Below are 5590 nucleotides of genomic sequence, written 5' to 3'. Positions count from 1 at the left end.
TGTTGTAGAATATTGGCTGGGAAAATGACCAAAATTCAATGGTCAAATTAACTTCAGAACCCAACATTGATTAAACTTTGTCAAAAAGCATGTTGTTTCAACGTTGTATTTGGGTTGTGGAATATTGGTTAGAAAATGATCAACATTCAATGGTCAAATCAACATCAGAACCCAACATTGATTAAACTTTAAAAAGCATGTTGTTTCAACGTTGTATTTGAGTCGTAGAATTTTGGTTGGGAAAATGACAAAAATTCAATCAAAAATCAGAACCCAACATTGATTAAACGTCGTCAAAAATTTAAGAAGTTCTCAACGTTGCGTCAATGTCTTGTACCTGCCGGGTGAGGCTGGCAGGTCTAAGCAGGTTAACATCACAGTGACCTCAGTCACCCTGCAAACCCCCAAATGACCCCCATGAGCTCCCGGCCGCCCCCCACCACCCTGCGAGATTAAACTGGGTGGGCGGAGCCTCGGCGATGACCTCCGACCTCTTTCCTCACCTGCATTACGTGACCTGACGGAGCTCCAAAAAGTCGTTGTCCAGAGTCCAGGCTGGAGGTCCGGGGTGAGGGGTACCCCACGGGGGCCTGGCTGGCGTGTTTACGTGACAACGCGGACGTGGGCAGAAGAGCCAAAGATGGGGTTTGCGGCAACAACGCAAGGAATATTAGCAATAATCTGTGGAGAGGTCAGAGGTCACGCTGAAGATGCTTAGAGGACGATCAAAGGCTCAGAGAGGCTCAGAGGGACAACCTCCTGAACCTTCTCAACCCCCAAGAACTCTTCAAACACATTTTTATTCTTCGTTCCTCCATTTTTTAATAAAGCTGCTCCTCATTAGGGTTTATCGTTGTGTTTTAGCTACAAATCACTGCCTGATCTGGTTCTTTTAAGTCCACGGACTCCAGTCCCTACATATCAAGGTCACATGAAAGACTTGGCATTTTTGTTCCTAGAACCAACACAAATCTTGGGAAAAAACCTTTCAGATTTGCAGCTCCATGGTCATGGAATGACTTACAGAATGAATCTAATGGTTCATCGTTCCGGGTCTGGTTCCCCCTAGTTGTGATCTGTTAGACTCCAGTCGTGACAGCTCAAGGTTGCAGGTCTTACTTGGTATGTTTGTTCCTAGAACCAACACAAATCTTGGTAAAAAACAAAAACATACAGATATGCAGCTCCATAGTCATGGAATGACTTACAGAAGGATCAGAGGTTCATCGTTCCTGGTCTGATTCCCCCTTAGTTGTGATCTTTTAGACTCCAGTCGCGACAGCTCAAGGTTGCACGGCTTACTTGCTATGTTTGTTCCTAGAACCAAAACAAATCTTGGGAAAAAACCTTTCAGATTTGCAGCTCCATAGTCATGGAATGACTTACAGAATGATGGAATGGTTCATTGTTTCTGGTCTGGTTCCCCCTTGTGTGTGATCTTTTAGACTCCAGTCGCGAAAGCTCAAGGTCGCAGGTCTTACTTAGTATGTTGGTTCCTAGAACCACCACAAATCTTGGAAAAAAAAATCATTCAGATTTGCAGCTCCATGGTCATGGAATGACTTAGAGAAGGATCAGAGGTTCATCGTTTCTGGTCTGGTTCCCCCTTAGTTGTGATCTTTTAGACTCCAGTCGCGACAGCTCAAGGTTGCAGGTCTTACTTGGTATGTTTGTTCCTAGAACCAAAACAAATCTTGGGAAAAAACCTTTCAGATATGCAGCTCCATAGTCATGGACTGACTTACAGAATGATCGAATGGTTCATCGTTCCTGGTCTGGTTCACCCTTAGTTGTGATCTTTTAGACTCCAGTCGTGACAGCTCAAGGTCACAGGTCTTACTTAGTATGTTTGTTCCTAGAACCACCACAATTCTTGGAAAAAAAAATCATTCAGATTTGCAGCTCCATGATCATGAAATGACTTACAGAAGGATCAGAGGTTCATCGTTTCTGGTCTGGTTCCCCCTTAGTTGTGATCTTTTAGACTCCAGTCGCGACAGCTCAAGGTCGCAGGTCTTACTTGGTATGTTTGTTCCTAGAACCACCACAATTCTTGGGAAAAAAAACAACATTCAGATTTGCAGCTCCATGGTCATGGAATGACTTACAGAAGGATCAGATGTTCATCGTTCCTGGTCTGCTTCCCCCTTACTTGTGATCTTTTAGACTCCAGTCGCGACAGCTCAAGGTCGAAGGTCTTACTTGGTATGTTTGTTCCTAGAACCAACACAAATCTTGGTTAAAAAAAACCCAAAACATTCAGATATGCAGCTCCATGGTCATGGAATGACTTACAGAAGGATCAGAGGTTCATCGTTCCTGGTCTGATTCCCCCTTAGTTGTGATCTTTTAGACTCCAGTCGCGACAGCTCAAGGTTGCAGGTTTTACTTGGTATGTTTGTTCCTAGAACCAACATAAATCTTGGTAAAAAACAAAAACAAAAAACATTCAGATACGCAGCTCCATAGTCATGGATTGACTTACAGAATGATCGGATGGTTTATCGTTCCTGGTGTGGTTCCCCTTAGTTGTGTTCTTTTAGACTACAGTCGCGACAGCTCAAGGTCACAGGTCTTACTTGGTATGTTTGTTCCTAAAACCAACACAAATCTTGGTAAAAAAACAACAAACCCAAAACATTCAAATACGCAGCTCCATAGTCATGGAATGACTTACAGAATGATCGGATGGTTCATCGTTCCTGGTCTGGTTCCCCCCTTAGTTGTGATCTTTTAGACTCCAGTCGTGACTGCTCAAGGTCGCAGGTCTTACTTAGTATGTTTGTTCCTAGAACCACCACAAATCTTGGAAAAAAATCATTCAGATTTGCAGCTCCATGGTCATGGAATGACTTACAGAAGGATCAGAGGTTCATCGTTTCTGGTCTGGTTCCCCCTTAGTTGTGATCTTTTAGACTCCAGTCGTGACAGCTCAAGGTCGCAGGTCTTACTTGGTACGTTTGTTCCTAGAACCACCACAAATCTTGGAAAACAAACATTCAGATTTGCAGCTCCATGGTCATGGAATGAGTTACAGAAGGATGAGAGGTTCATCGTTCCTGGTTTGGTTCCCCCTTAGTTGTGATCTTTTAGACTCCAGTCGCGACAGCTCAAGGTCGCAGGTCTTGCTTGGTATGTTTGTTCCTAGAACCAACACAAATCTCAATTAAAACCCCCCCAAAACATTCAGCTATGCAGCTCCATGGTCATGGAATGACTTACAGAATGATCGGAGGTTCATCGTTTCTGGTCTGGTTCCCCCTTAGTTGTGTTCTTTTAGACTCCAGTCACGACAGCTCAAGGTCGCAGGTCTTACTTTGTATGTTTGTTCCTAGAACCACCACAAATCTTGGAAAACAAACCTTCAGATTTGCAGCTCCATGGTCATGGAATGACTTACAGAATGATCGAATGGTTCATCATTCCTTGTCTGGTTCCCCCTTAGTTGTGTTATTTTGGACTCCAGTCGCGACAGCTCAAGGTTGCAGGTCTTACTTGGTATGTTTTTCCTAGAACCACCACAAATCTTGTGAAAAAAACCTTTCAGATTTGCAGCTCCATGGTCATGGAATGACTTACAGAAGGATCAGAGGTTCATCGTTCCTGGTCTGGTTCCCCCTTAGTTGTGTTCTTTTAGACTCCAGTCGCGAGAGCTCAAGGTCGCAGGTCTTACTTGGTATGTTTGTTCCTAGAACCAACACAAATCTTGGTTAAAAACCCCCCAAAACATTCGGATATTCAGCTCCATGGTCATGGAATGAGTTACAGAAGGATCGGCGTTCATCGTCCCTGGTCTGGTTCCCCCCTAGTTGTGATCTTTTAGATTCCAGTCGCAAAAGCTCAAGGTCGCAGGTCTTACTTGGTATGTTTGTTCCTAAAACCACCACAAATCTTGGTTAAAACCTCCCCCAAAGCATTCAGATATGCAGCTCCATGGTCATGGAAGGACTTGCAGAAGGATCAGAGGTTACCTGAACTCATCACTTTGGGGGAATTTCAGGCCAATTTAAAGGATCGATAAAACTGCTTCTATTGAGCATTCTACTGATTTTTAAGTAGTTTTTAATGAAAAATGTTATACATTCTTTTGGACTATCACATGTTTTCATGTTAATAAAATAATTTGCTGTTTAAATGTTTTTTGTTGAGGGCCACATCATAGTTATGTTCGCCCTCAGAGGGCCGATTATAACGAACACAAACATTCGCACCAACAGACACACTACAACATGTTCCATTCTTGGCATATTTAATAAATAATATTTCAAAGATAAGTTTCAGTTTCTGAAGAAAATAACATGTATTTTGTTTATGGTTTACTGATTTTTTTTCAGCACTGATTTTTGGTTACACTGATTTTTATTTTTTTACACTTCATTATTTTACACTGAATCTGTATGCACCGAATGTTTACACAGATTTATTTACACCGAATTTTTTCTACATTGAATTTTTGTAAGACTGAATCTTCATACACTGTTTTTTTTTGCACTGAACTATTATACACATAATTATTTTACACAGAGTTTTTTACGCTGTATTTTGTTACACTAAATTTTTTATAAACTGACTTTTTTACACTGAATGTTTTTATGTTCAATTCTTTAACACTGTTTTTTTTTTAACACTGAGTACTTATACACTGATTTTTTTTACACTGAATTTTTTAAACTGAATTCTTGTACACTAAATTTTTTTACACTGTATTTCTTTCTTTACACTTAATTCTCATTCACCAACTTTTTTTTAAACTGAATTTGTATACACTTAATTATTTTACACTGTTTATTTCTACACTAAATTTTGGTTACACTTGTTTTTTTTTACACTTAATTATTTTAAACTGAATCTGTATGCACTGAATATGTTTACACTGATTTATTTACACTGAAGTTTTTCTACACTGATTTTTTTACATTGAATTCTTATACACTGATTGATTTTTTTACACTGAATTATTATACACAGAATTATTTTACACTGACTTTTTTTAACGCTGAAGTTTTATACACAGAATTATTTTACACTGAATTTTTATAAATTCACTTTTTTACACTGATTGTTTGTATGTTCAATTCTTTAGCACTGTTTTTATTACACTCAATACTTGTACACATAATTTTTTAAACTGAATTTTTTAAACTGAATTCTTATACACTAAATTGTTTTACACTCTATTTCTTTAAACACCAACTTTTTAATACATTGAATCTGTATAAACTTAATTATTTTTACACTGTTTTTTTCCTCACAAAATTTTGGTTCCACTGATTTTTTTTTTTTTTACACTTAATTATTTTACACTGAATCTGAATGCCCTGAATATGTTTACACTGATTTATTTACACTGAATTTTTGTTACATTAAATTTTTGTACTTTAATTTTTTTTACGCTGAATTCTTACACTGAATTTTTTTTTTACACTGAATTATTATACACTAAGTTTTTTTCACGCTGATTTTATTACACTGAATTTTTATACACAATTATTTTACACTGAATTTTTCTAAGCTGACTTTTTTTACACGTAATATTTTTACATTTAATTCTTTAGCACTGTTTTTTTTTTTTTTACACTGAATTTGTATA

The 5590-nt window shown here is 38.4% G+C and overlaps 1 long non-coding RNA gene across 1 annotated transcript; it reads right to left on the bottom strand.

Annotated features, from left to right (window-relative positions):
• Window positions 1-1519: 1519 nt before the first annotated feature.
• LOC133561398 (uncharacterized) lies at window positions 1520-2878 on the bottom strand. Its single transcript, XR_009808675.1, has 3 exons — window positions 2678-2878; window positions 1746-2035; window positions 1520-1676 (listed from the first exon to the last, which is right to left on the bottom strand). It is a non-coding gene; the product is annotated as an uncharacterized LOC133561398 (long non-coding RNA).
• Window positions 2879-5590: the final 2712 nt, after the last annotated feature.

This window comes from Nerophis ophidion, linkage group LG11 (assembly GCF_033978795.1).
Source record: "Nerophis ophidion isolate RoL-2023_Sa linkage group LG11, RoL_Noph_v1.0, whole genome shotgun sequence".
In the NCBI taxonomy this organism is placed as follows: Eukaryota; Metazoa; Chordata; class Actinopteri; order Syngnathiformes; family Syngnathidae; genus Nerophis; species Nerophis ophidion.
Note: the sequence above shows the minus strand (reverse complement) of the source record. Positions and strands in the feature narration are given on the sequence as shown.